The sequence below is a fragment of the Mus caroli genome, unplaced genomic scaffold, assembly GCF_978045245.1.
Source record: "Mus caroli unplaced genomic scaffold, Mus_caroli_1 scaffold_1, whole genome shotgun sequence".
Taxonomy (NCBI): domain Eukaryota; kingdom Metazoa; phylum Chordata; class Mammalia; order Rodentia; family Muridae; genus Mus; species Mus caroli.
Window position 1 is genome coordinate 96,379,477 of NW_028227256.1, and position 13,922 is coordinate 96,393,398.

The 13,922-nt window shown below is 36.9% G+C and overlaps 1 protein-coding gene across 1 annotated transcript in view; it reads left to right on the forward strand.

Annotated features, from left to right (window-relative positions):
* Window positions 1-13,922, forward strand: part of LOC110291812 (contactin-associated protein like 5-2) — a 718,290-nt gene that overhangs the window by 88,831 nt on the left and 615,537 nt on the right. The window lies entirely within an intron of this gene.

A 13,922-nucleotide genomic window follows, 5' to 3' on the forward strand; every position in this document is an offset into this window, starting at 1 on the left:
ATGTGTTCCTGAATATAGAGCTCAAAATTAAACTCTGGGTGTCTTCTTCAATCACTCTTTAACTTATCTTGGTTCCAGCAGGCCTCCTGTCCCCGTGTTTCCTGTGCCAGTGCTACATATACACACAAACATGCCAGGCTTTTACTTTTTGCTGGGATATAACTTGAGAGAGGCATTCTTGCATGACAGGTGTTTATTGAGTGACAATCTCCATCCTCAACAACCCTTTGATGGAGGATGCTGCATAATCTAATTCTATTTTGCCTGATGTTTGCTGGTCCAATCTTCTTTCTTTACAGTTTAAGATCAATTGACCATGGCACAGAAGTAACAAATAATAAAAACTGAGCATACAGGGATGGAGAATTGTGGTATAATCAAATAAAACTTACAACAGAGTTAATTTGACATACAACTAATGATATACATGATGTAGTTTTGAAGCATAACAATTAGCTATATACAGTAAGCTGTTAACACAAATGACTGTATTTAGCATTGCTCCTGCACAGGCAAACCCTTTGTCAAGTTGTACATTTCTTAAATTTTTTACATCTTTTGGATTTATAAATAAACACCATTTTTGACAGACTTTGTAACTAGAGAACCCAAGGCTTTGGAAATTTGTGAACAAAGTGCTACATTTATTTTTTTATATTTACCTGTTTTCTTAGAGTGTCTGTACAAAATCATGTCAGTTTTCCAAAGGGCATTTGTGGATTAAGTGCAAAAGCAATTAGTGATGCTACAATAAAACCATAACTGATTATAAGCAAATTATTAAGATCAGAGGAAACACCAATTAGGAAAGAAAACATAGATTATAGAAATGACTAAACTCTGGGCACCTTTCAGCTATAGATAGATAATAACATTTGGGCAATGAATTTTTAATACATCATTTAATTTATGATTTTTCCACAGTTCTGAAGTAAACTATCTAGTTGTCATTGCAAAGAGAGAGCCAGGGAGATGTGTGTTTGTGTGTGTGTGTATATGTGTGTGTGTGTGTGTATATATATATATATGTATATATATATATATATATATATATATATATATATATATATGAAACAAGTAGTAAATGAGCAGTGCTGATTAAAATTTATCTCCATGACCAATCTCATGTTATATGGTACAGAAGAGAATAGAATCTAGAATAATATAGTGATAAGAAAATGTCAAGTTAAAAATGTGTGGAAATAAACCTTGAATCTATGTCACTTAAGACTTAAGAATTAGGAAAGAAATAGTTTGAGTGTCTGTAAAAACACATACACACTCTGTAAAGTACCACATGAGTACCATTCCTGATAACTACCTGCAATTAGTATGTGAATGACACTTATTCAATGATTTTGCAATAAAGAAGTACTTCAAAATGTCTCAAGCATGTAAATGTCAATGGAGGTATTTTAAAAGCATTGCTGGTTTTTTTTTCTTTTGATTGTACTATCCTTTTTTTTGCATTTAAATGACTTCCTTTGTTTAAAGAAACACATATCTAGAGAGAATATCATCTCTGTGTTCATAGCAGGGGAAGGCAAAAATAGAAGAAGAAAGAAAGAGAAAGAAAGAAAATAAAAAGACCGGGAAAGGAAGAGAAGAAGAAGGAGGAGGAGGAGGAGGAAGAGAAGGAGAAGGAGGAAGAGGGGAAGGGGGAGGATGGAGAATTTCAACATAGGATTTTACGAGTTAAAAATGTAAAATAAACAAATGAAAAAAAAAAAAAAGAAATGTACAGCTGCTGACATGACCTGTGTTGCTGTGACAGAGAAGTTCACTGACGTGGATCCTGGGTTATGATTAGATTATAGCTTTGGTAAGTCCTCTTTCCATGCATACCTCTCTCTAAGAAACATCATTAAAATTAGAGCATCAGTGTTGGGACCTATAATTATTTCATTAACAGAGTAATTTTATACAGGTACGTTTACTTTATATTACTTCCCTTTCTTATAAAGAAAGTATGTTTTCATGAAACTTCAAATAAAAATCTTTAAACCCTTATGATGCCTAATTCCAATTGTCAACTTAATGAGACCTAGACTCACTTGGGTGGCAGGCTTCTGAATATGCCTGTGAGTGACTATCTTTACTAGGTTAACTGACATGGGTAAATATGCCTGATATGAGGGGGCATCATTCTCTATGCTGGATCCTGGGATGAACAGCAGCATGCATTACTCTCTGGTTCTCAACTCTCTATGCAATGCAGCCAGCTAAATCAACTTCCTACTACCGTGACTTCACAGACATAAGGAACTGTAAACTCACACCGAGTCAAAATAAAACCTTTCACTCTCGTGTTGCTTCTTTCTGAATACTTAAACACAAGAGGAGGAAAGGTATCTAAGATAAACCACATTAGGAATAAGGAGCCCATATTTCAAATGTTTATTTGGTAATTGTCACAACTATTATCAAGTCATTCATTCTGTTATCCTCATTTCACAGACAATTAGTTAAGACATAAAGCTGTCAAATCTCTCTCTAGACTCTGCTTAGATCAAGGCCCAGAGCTGGACTTCTCACTCACATCTTGGAGAGAATTGTCTGATTACCATTTAGTCTTTCTACAGTTGTCATAGCAATGCAGATTCAACCATCACTGCTTTGGAAATAAAGCCTATGGCACTCAAGTTGAAGAAACAGCATTACCCCTGTTTATTAACAGCATGTCCTATCCATAGACTGTAATAAGGCTTGATATGTGAAAATCACAACTTGGTAAAAGAGAGTAACCTTTTAACCAAGAATTTTATCAGAAATGATCAAAAATGGAAAACATTATTTATTTCATGAAATGGAAGCATGGAATTATTATGCTACCACTGTTCTGTAAGAATCATAAACCTAAGATCATAGACCCTATAATAGCCTTTCTATATTCTCCTAAAATATTTATATATTTAGTGTGTTTGCACATACATGCATACTTACCACCACTTGCATGTGGAGGTCATAGGATGTCATTTGGGTGTTAGATATCTCCTATTATGTAGACCCCAGAGATCAAACTCACGTAATCAGTCTTGGCAGCAAGCACCCTAACCTCTTGAGGGATCTTGCCAGACCAGTAGCTTATCTTTCTAAGCATACTTGACTTTGATTTTCTCTTTGGTACTTGCTTCTCTCTACTACTTCATATAAGCAAATATCACTGAAGGAGGTAAGAATCTCACTAAAAGGATGAGCATTCTGAAACCAAATTTTCTTTAAAGTGAACATCATTCTCAGAGTTAATGAAAATGCTTCCTGATGATGCCATTAACAGTAAACCTTTGACACATTATTTGATTCGAACTTTCTTCTGTCATTCCACTATGATGATTAATTATTCAGAATCACAAAACTTTAAAATTAGAACTGATCTTAATTCCAACCATCCTTTCATTCCCCGAGAAGAAAAACTGAAACTCAGACATATGAACACAGCTACTAAATGTGGGGCTGGACCAGAATACTCAACCTGGTCTTGGTCTGCATCCAGTTGTTGTTGTGCTGTACCCCAACTAGGAAGCACAGCAGTGGCAGGACCTCATTTTTCATAGCAAGTTACCATTGCTGGATATCCTCAGAAAGCAGATATCTTATCTACCAGCTGGCAGGTATTTTTCATTTACTAGACATGTCAGGATAGGATCAGCTTACTTTGAGGATTAAATATGAGGTACCTGATCTAATTTACATGAAGTTACTTCAGGAAATAAATATTGGCTATTGAGATCATTCTGCATGAATTAAAGAAGCAAGGGTTATTTGTATTAACCTCTGTGATTAGTATAAGAATAACAAATTTATTTGAAGATCCTGTTTTGAAGGCAAGGTGGATATTTCTTTGTCTAGTACTACAAGAAAGCTACAAACCTCTGGGACAACTATTGAGATTATACCCTCCTCCATGCAACTCTGATAAGTTTTCTCTGCCTTCCAATCCCTTCCCCCAGGTTTCTTATGTGCTTGTACAAGATCATGTTCATGTGGACATGACTAGTCATATGTGTATTTGAATACATGTGCATATGGGAACTAGAGCTCAACATTAGGTATCTTTCTCAATTGGGTGTCACTGTGTGTTTTGGTATCAAAGTCTTTTGTTGATCCTGAAGCTTATAGATTCTTCTTGCTAAGAGATCTTTTCTGCTTCCCCTACATAAGATCACAGGTACACATGACTGAAGCTGGCTTTTACAGGGGTCTGGGGTCTGAACTCAAATGTTATATTTGTGTGTAGGATATTTTATTGAATGAAATATCTCCCCAGTCCCATGATTTCTCTAATTTGAGAAATAGCATGATAACAAATAAATTTTAAGTTACGTTCATGTAAAAAGACCTCTTCTTCCTCTACCTATCTTCTCTGGGTGCATTTTCTAAACTAAATACCCCTCTTACCAGTAAGCATAGATTTATCATTTTCAATATTTCTTCCAAGATCTATGACTTGTGTTGGTTAGCTGGAATCTATCTGTAAGTATTCTCTCCTTAAAACTGTATTCAGTGCTAGTATGTGTGATGGATTTCAAATCATGGCAGTTCTAGTATTTATGGCTTCAGTGAATACTTGCCACCACCCAGTGATCATGAAGAGAACTACACAGATCATACTTATTTGGATGTCACTCTGATTGACAGATGTACATATCACAACCATATTCCTGGATGGTACTTCAGACAGGGAAAGGAAAGAGAAAATAAAAAGCACATAGTTTATACTATGATATATCTTTAGATACCCTTAAATAGAAGAAAAGATATAATAGCCTGAAGGTCTTTCCCAGAGGGTCTATTGATAATTTATCGTTGTTGAGTAAGGGGATATTTTTTTTTAGTTGGTTAGCCACAAAAATGTCACTCTTTCTAGGCTGAATAACCTTCTGTCCAGAGAGATCCAAGTGACTAACTCAGTGAATCTTACACAAAACAATACATGAACATAGGAAGGAGACTTCATCAAAACAATGTTGCCAGATGGATAAGAAGGAGAATGAAAATCAGAGAAAGTCATGGTATAAATATATGAAGCTATAAAACAATTATTTTCTAATGAAAAGAAGGGGATAGGTGACTCAGCATTTAAGAAGGAGCACTGTCTTTCCTTCTAGAGGACCGAGTTTGGTTCTTACCACCTTCATGGTAGCTCACAGTTATCTTCAATTTCAGTTCCTGAGCATCCAGTGTACTATTCTGGCCTCTGTCATCACCAGACTTTCATGTGGTACTAATCCATACAGTCAGGCAAACATTCATGAATATAAAATAGGAATAATAAAAAAATTAAAAACCCAGAAGAATACAGAGAATCTATTTTAAATCATATGTATTTCTGTTCTTCTATTTAAAGTAAAGCCTTTTGAGCAAGAGATATTTGAACAGACACCTAAATAAAGTGAGAACAAAGTCTAGAAAGAGAATTTTTAAATATAGAAGACAATCCACCATGGCAAGATGCCCGTCAGTTCTCAGAGGATCTTGAAAAATGAAAAGGTGAGAGGAACTAGAGAATGGGCAAGTGGGATGTGGAAAGATTAGACAAAGACATCACAATAGGACCAAGGAGTCACATGAAGGAATGTGGATTTTATTTTAAATATAATACAGGACTACTGCAAGATTTCAAGCAAGGTTTAACAATGCTATTTGTATGTCCTTCAGGACAACTTCGAAACTCTGTAAAGACAGGCCTTAGTTGGGAAAAAAAAAGAAAAAAGCTAACAATTGGTCTCAGCTTCTTTTTAAGTGAATAAGTCATGTGGGTGTATACACAGAGGTGAAACAGCATAAGAGGGATCACTGTGTCTTGATACGTAACATGTAACAGGAACATTATGTCACAGAAGGGGGAAATTGATCCTCAGAATATAATCTTTCTCCATCTGGTTAACATCTGTATGACATGCATGAGGGGCTGGCCTTCAACTGTAAAGTGTGAACACTCTGGGGAACCCCGTTACTGGACCTGCAGGAAAGTATGGAGCTATTGTATAATGAGATTAACATGGAAGCCACTGTTTATCTAGGAAAGCCATGATGTGATTTGAGTCAGAATTTATTATTAAATGTTTTATTAAATGCATCACTTTAAATGCCAGTTTGCACAGTCAGTTTTCTTGGTCTATAATCTTGTACTCTCACTAAAGCCCTGGGGGCCTTTATTCTAAAACAAAAGTACGTGCAATGTTGTATAGCTCATATGATGCTTTGAGGATTAAATTATGTGTAAAGGCATCAAAATGCAGAGCATGTGATTAAGTAGTTGGAGAAATTTGGACTGATACATTTAATCTCTACTATAATTTATCTTTTAATATTGCTTTCTTTTTCTGGGAGTGTGTATGTAATCCACATGTGTGCACAACACTTTGCATGTAGATATACATTGCACATGAGCTTATAGAGTCCTGACACTGTTATCAGGAATCTTTCTCAGTTGCTCCTCACCTTCTACATTGAGACAGGGTCACTCAATTTATCCCAGACCAATACCTCCAGACTAGCCATCCGTCTTGCTCCAGAAATTCTAAGAGGTAGGATTCCATCCTACTGTCACACCTGCATGTATTACTTCTATTCTGGGTATCTAATTCTAGTCTTCATCCTGGTGTGGGAAGTGCTTCAACCATTGGTCCATCTCCCCAGACCAGAATTTATTTTACATAACAAAGAAATATATGAATTTTAATATTACATAAAAATTAATTGTAAAGTAGAATGTCTTACATGTACTCAATGTTAAGGAGTAACAACACAACCAACTCATTACTACTGCATCTCTGTCTCCATCCACTAGCCTGAGACACATTTGATGATGCCGTTTCTAAGTGGCATGAATTATCTATTTTTGAAAACTCCTTTTTCCATCTCTTTATGTCACCAAACCTAAAGATGTGGCAGTACACAATCTAAAGGGGAAAGTCCTATCTCTTAGCTACACGTTATGCACAACCTTGTTGTATTGGCTCTATGACAGCCGTTGTTATCATGATTTAATTTACAATACAGATATATGTCATTTGTGTTAAAATGCAGTATGCTCAGAGAAAATTTCTATCATATTCATATATGTGTATAATCTGTTCATGCATTATCTATCTGTTTCTTTCTGTGTCAGAAGAATTCTGATAATTGATCTGGAAGTATTTACAGCTCAAAGCTAAGGTTCTCAAATGATGCCCTATTGGTAGCTTATGGATAATCATTAAGAAGAAATATGTTACTCTTGCTTTAAACTTTTGAAATCTAAATATTTCTGGTAGAAGCCTGAATATTTTGCAATTATATGAGACAGTGATGAGACTAGCTCATTCATATTTTCATTCAGCCCTTGCACTCTCTTTAACACACTGCAGTGCACCGCCACCCACCCACCCAATGAATTTTAGTTACAGCATCCTGAGTACCAGGACTGTGGAAATGTGATCAAATGTGAGAAAGGCTAGGATGAAGCTCACTTGGTAAAGTACTAGCTGTACAAACATTACCTGTGTTTCAGCCCTTAAAACTCATAACAAAAATACAGGTAAGAGTCCAAACCTACAATAACAGGGCTGAGAAAAATGAGACTGGGCAGCCTTGGGACTTCCAGTCTAGCCAAACACACAAACACAGACAGCATCCCCCCCACACACACAGAGAGAGAGAGAGAGAGAGAGAGAGAGAGAGAGAGAGAGAGAGAAAGAGACAGAGAGAGAGACAGAGACAGAGACAGAGACACAGAGACAGAGACACAGAGACAGACAGACAGAGACAGAGAAAGGGGTGGACAGGGACAGGGACAGGGATAGACTCTCCAAATTTCCATGTCACACAATACATTTTTGGCTGGAGTGTGAATACCATTGATCCCTAAAAAGACAGAAGTCAAAACAGCCATGTGTTTAGTGTAAGATGTGCTGATTGTTTTTCTACTTCCTCCAGCCCTATGGTTTAACATCTGTGCTTCTGTAAACACTACATTAATCAAATCACAGCGACTGTTGTTTTGTTTTAATGAATGTGCTCTAATCCTGCTTAAAGTATCACATGGGAGATTTTATAATAATAATTATATTCAGTGCTTCTTAGAGCCAAGGAGAACCTAAATCATGTTTAATAATCTAAACCTTGGAGCTAGTCATGCTCATTTACATAGGAACCAGGGGCTGAGTGAGGGTGTGCTTTCATCCTCCAGATATACTGAGAACTTTCACACTTAACATTACATAGTTAGTTAGTGAAGGTTGTGTCTGGCAGATCTTTGGCTAGTGGCTGTTCTTGCCTCCTGTCCTTTGCTCTAATTTGCTTCCCATTTACCTCTTTATCATGCCCATGTAGTTTTATGCTTGGGCCAATAAGTCAAGCTACTTAACAGGAGCCACCAAAATACGGAGCTTCCCCATCTCCAAAGTGAGAGTATTCTTTCTGTGAAATGGCACCACTTTGCAATGATCTCAGTGTTTGGCTTGACAAAGAGGCTCTGGCCTAGGACAGATATATAGCCTTTAGGATCCCCAAATCCCAGGCAACTAATTCTACTTACAGCTTTATTCCTTCTATAGAGTTTGTTTAAATCTCTTCCCCTACATTCCCAAGATAGAAAATGGAAATCAGGTCCAATTTTTGCTAAGTTCTTAATGTGTGTGTGTGTGTGTGTGTGTGTGTGTGTGTGTGTGGTGTGTATGTATGTGTATGTGTGTGTATGTATGTGTGCATATGTGTGTGAAAGAGAGAGACTGAGAGACAGAGACCAAGACAGAGATAGAGAGACAGAGAGACAAACAGATTCAGAGAGACAGAGGCTGCAATAACTGAGGCAGCAGAAACCTAGTAATCTGCTATATGAACTCTACATGATGTACTGTCAAAATGTCTACTCACCTTTCTTGCCTGGAGTGTTTGTGAATACAAAAAACCAACAACAACAACCAAAAAAAAAAAAAAAAAAAAACAAAGAAAAATACTTTTCTTTTTTTATATAGTGGGCCCTGTATTAGTTACCTTTCTATTTGTTGTGAAAAATCATTAACAACAGAGACTGAAAGAAGGAACAATTTGTTTTCACTCATGGCTTGAGGACATATTTATCAGAGTGTAAAGTATAGCTTCAGAAGCAGGAGGTACTGGTGGCATACATTGTGAGGAATCATAGACTGATGAATTCAGGTGCTCAGCGGAATTTTTCTTTTTGATTCAGTCTGGGGTACCAGCCTGAAAAGGTGCTGTCTGCAGATAATGTGCCCATAGACATGTCTTTTTTGGAAATCTATATACCCTGTGGAGATGCAGATATAGAAGGATACCTGCAGGAATGCAGCCTGAGTGAATAGAGGATATAGGGTCTCATGTGGATTCAAAGCCCACAAAGGTTTTGACTGTAATTTATTCCTAACATTTATCCAAATATTTCATTCCAACTTAGACTAGAAGCACTCAGGCCCCATGTGGCTTCCACTCTTTCCTAAAGCCTTCAGTGTAAAGCTCAAGTGTTTATATAACTAGATATAATTCAAGTAAAAAATAAACTGTTGCTTCTAACTGGAAGGAGTTGTTTCTGATGTATTTCCACATGTGACTGTATTCCTAAACCAGAAGAGGTTAAAACATGCACATAAGGCATAGAAATGGATTCTACAGTCCCATGCATGTTAGGCAAGCACTCTACTGTCAGTCCCATACTCAGGTCCTTCAAAGATCTGCTTACACTCCACTGCTCATTTTAATGTGTTCATTTCAACTTCAGTTATCATCAGAAGTTGTCAAGTACAAAAGTACTATTAAATAGATTCTCGCTTTTCTCACTATTGTATAAAATCATCAAAACAAAACCATGTACTTTTCACATTTATTCAAAGGCATAAACAGAAGCTAGCGGACTTTATATGAAGCAAATGTCATTACCATGCATTATCTCTCAAAGTCTAACTTGCCAATGTCATGGAAGAACAGATTGTGCCTCAAGCATCCAGTTAGGTGGTTCCTATCCACCTTGCCATCCTATATAAACAGGGACCTCAGGAGATAACCATACATCTGATGCTTTGAAAGCTGAAGTCTTTCTATTACTCTAGAAGACTACCCAGTTACATTTATATGCTGATTGTAGATATCTAAAATTTGTTTTTAAAAGGGAGTGGGATATCTCAAGTATAAACCTGTGAAATAAAAAGCATATATTTTTTTATTAACAAAACAAAGCATTGGGAAGAAACAAATAAAGGAGAAGTGATGGAGAATTAAAAAGAAAATCCAGGGAAGATGACTCTACTCGTAATTCTAATGGTTTCTCTACTCCAAATTCTAATGGTTGCTGTAGTTGCTTTATCTATACATATGATCAGAATACATTAGTGTTTTGGTGTAATAGAGGCTGACCAGTAGCTTTAAAAACTTGTATGAGGACATATATATAAGTTTTCAGGTGCTTTTTTGTACATGTATGTATGCATGGACCTATGTATTTTGTGCATATATTTGGAGTTTATAAAACAACACTGGTTGTCATTATTTGTTACACCACTCAACTTGTTTTTTGAGACAGGCTCTTTCAATGATCTGAAATCATCAAGTAGGTGAGTGCCAAGAATCTCCCTATCTTGTCTCACTAGTGCTGGGATTGCAAATGCACACAACTATTCCATGCCTGCCTTTGTTTTACATTAATTGTAGGGAGCCAAATTCAGGTCATCTTTGGAAGGTTAGTGCTTTGTCTACATAGATACCATCACAACCCTACCACAAGGAGTTAAAACAGCCCTATCTGAAGTGAATGTACTTACTTACTAGTGTGGGACAATTGGCTTCAGTCTCCTAACAGTCTACCATTATTTTTTTCAATATTTTATTAGGTATTTTCTTCATTTACATTTCAAATGCTTTTCCAAAAGTCCCCTATACCCTCTCCCCACCCTGCTCCCCTACGCACTCACTCCCACTTCTTGGCCCTGGCATTCCCCTGAACTGGGGCATATAAAGTTTGCAAGACCAAGGGGCCTCTCTTCCCAATGATGGCCGACTAGGCCATCTTCTGCTACATAGGCAGCTAGAGACACAAGCTCTGGGGGTACTGGTTAGTTCATAATGTTGTTCCACCTATAGGGTTTCTGACCCAATTCAGCTCCTTGGGTACTTTCTCTAGCTCCTCCATTGGTGGCCCTGTGTTCCATCCAATAGCTGACTGTAGATGGAACAGCTATATCAGGGTCCTTTCAGCAAAATCTTGAGGGTGTATGCAATAGTGTCTGGGTTTGGTGGCTGATTATGAGATGGATCCCCGGGTGGGGCAGTCTCTGGACAGTCTATCCTTTCGTCTCAGCTCCAATCTTTGTCTCTGTAACTCCTTCCATGGGTGTTTTGTTCCCAATTCTAAGAAGGGGCAAAGTGTCCACACTTCGGTCTTCCTTTTTATAGAGTTTCATGTATTTTGCAAATTGTATCTTGGGTATTCTAAGTTTCTGGGCTAATATCCACTTAAGAGTGAATGCATATCATGTGAGTTCTTTTGTGATTGGGTTACCTCACTCAGGATGATACCCTCCAGATCCATCCAAAATTGTAACTCTATGCTTATATCTCATACTCTATGGAAGATAGAACACTGATCATTTCCTGATGTGGCAGTGATAATATGAGCTAAGAAAGTAATATCCTTTTGGGCCTAGAAATTGTATGGCAGAAGGGAAAACATCACTACATCAACTACCTCACAACTGTCAAAATTTTCTCCTATGGATTTTTTTTGTTAGGTTCCAATTATGAAAAAGCATAAAGTCACTTACCCTTCATGCAAATGACTCAGGGGCAGGGGAGTTGGATAAAATTTCTTTATTCATATAATACTGGGAAGAGAGTTGGGAGGGAATGTGGAACAATGTTGCCCAGTCTTGGTTGCCTAGTCTACAATCATAAAGGCAGTTGGGGACACAAAATAGATCCAAAGCATAACCACAAAACTGAATTTGAGGTACAACCTGATGTTTGTACTAATTTGCTGTATAACTATTTCTGCTCATTTAAACCCATCTCCTGAAGGGAGAAGGCAAGGTCCTAATGAAACTCACTAGGCAAAAGAAACCCCTAAAACTGACAAGACATGTCTCCAAGGTTTTATTAGCAGTAGCAGAAACAAGGGAAAGGAGCTTCTTTGTTTTTCTTTGTTTGCAGGCTTGTTTAAAATTATGTAGAGTGTACCAGGATGTAGCTTTTGTGAGTCATTGTTCATGATGGGTGGGCTTTTCAGTGATGCAGCTTCCTAAGTCACACATTCTTCTATAAGTAACTCCAGCAACTTCAGTGGTCTACTAAGCCTGACTAGTGTTGAATCATATTTTTTGGTCTGCTCTTTGTGCCCTATCTGACTTAAATAAATTTCCAGATAATTTATACAATAACAGCATTTTGAAATGACTATTCCATCTGACTTCTCAGCATGCACACAGCACACCTGAGTACCATCACTCATCAGGGTTAGAGTCTATAAGTTCCCTTCCTTTATATCTTATACATAAATGATAGTCTCTTTTGTTCAGTTCTTTGTATTCTTTCCCATTGGACAGGAAACATGTAAAGCACAGGCTACCCATTGTGTTTGTTAGTTTTTTATTGTCAACTTAAACAACCTTGCATCATTGGGAAGGAGGAACTTAATTAGAGGAATGGCTTCAGTCAGATCTGTCTATGGCCATTTCAGTAGCAAATTGTCTGGATTGATAATCCATGTTGTAGAGCCCAGTCCACAATGGGTGACACCATGGCTAAGCAGGTGGTCCTCGGCCATATAAAAATATTAGCTGACCATGAACCAGTGAGTAAGCCAGTAATCAGAATTACTTTATGGTTTCTGCTTCAGCTCTTATCTTGTCTTCCCTCAGTAATGGACTATGACATTAATATATAAGGTAAAATATACTCTTTTCTTGCTTAAAGTATTTTTGGTAACTTTGGTCATGATATATAACACAATGACAGAAATTAATGCATGATACGCACCATTTTTTACATATACATGAACAAATATCACATAGCCTTTTTCTCTTCCTTCTATATGTGTTCTGTTATATCAGGGTTCTTTCTTGACTATATATAGAACTAGCCTAGAAACAGTTGATAGAATATCAATGTAGATATTCCTAGTAACACTTTTACATTGATTGCAGCTGGGAAGATCCAAAAGAAAATACTTAGCCCATCCATAAGATAAAACTCACCTTAAGAAGGATAGAAAAACAATGAAGAAAAATTCATCAGGAGGGAGAATTATGGAGACAGGGGGTGGAAGGGTGCATCTAGGAGGAGAGACAAGAGAGGGCCAGTGATTAGATTTAAAGTAAATAAAGTAATTAACCTCACAACCACCACCACTATCACCAAAACCAACAACTCCTACATGGGGAAAGTAATGATATAGAGTCTCTTGAATCATGAATAGAAAAATAGACACGAGGAAGGCTTAGCATTTCCTATGAACTTTCAAAAAACTACAGAAAAATATAGTAATATCTTGTTGTTACATTATTATGAGAATCTCTCATTTTATTTATTTCATTCCTTCTTCAATTTTATTTTAATTATTTCCTTTATTTTTGAGATTCTAATGAAATTTCATCATTTCTACTTACTATTCCTACAAATTATTCCACATGGTACTATTTGTTATCTTTCCAAATCATGATCTCCTTTTTTTTCCTATTGAGTGATAATGTTATTGCATGCCTCTAACAAAACCCAAGTAGGAAACTCTATTTTTAGTACCAAGTAACCAAAGTGTGCAAGATCTATGATGCTTTTACAATAAAAATGAAAGAGGTCCCTGGCTACCACTCCTTGTTTTTCTATTTCTTTGTGTAAGGAGTAATGGAGAGTGATGGCATAGCATTACTGGACTTAAGCTCCAAGTGACTGGGCAGCTAATGTGAAGAGACCACAGTGAGGGGAGAAGAGTCTGG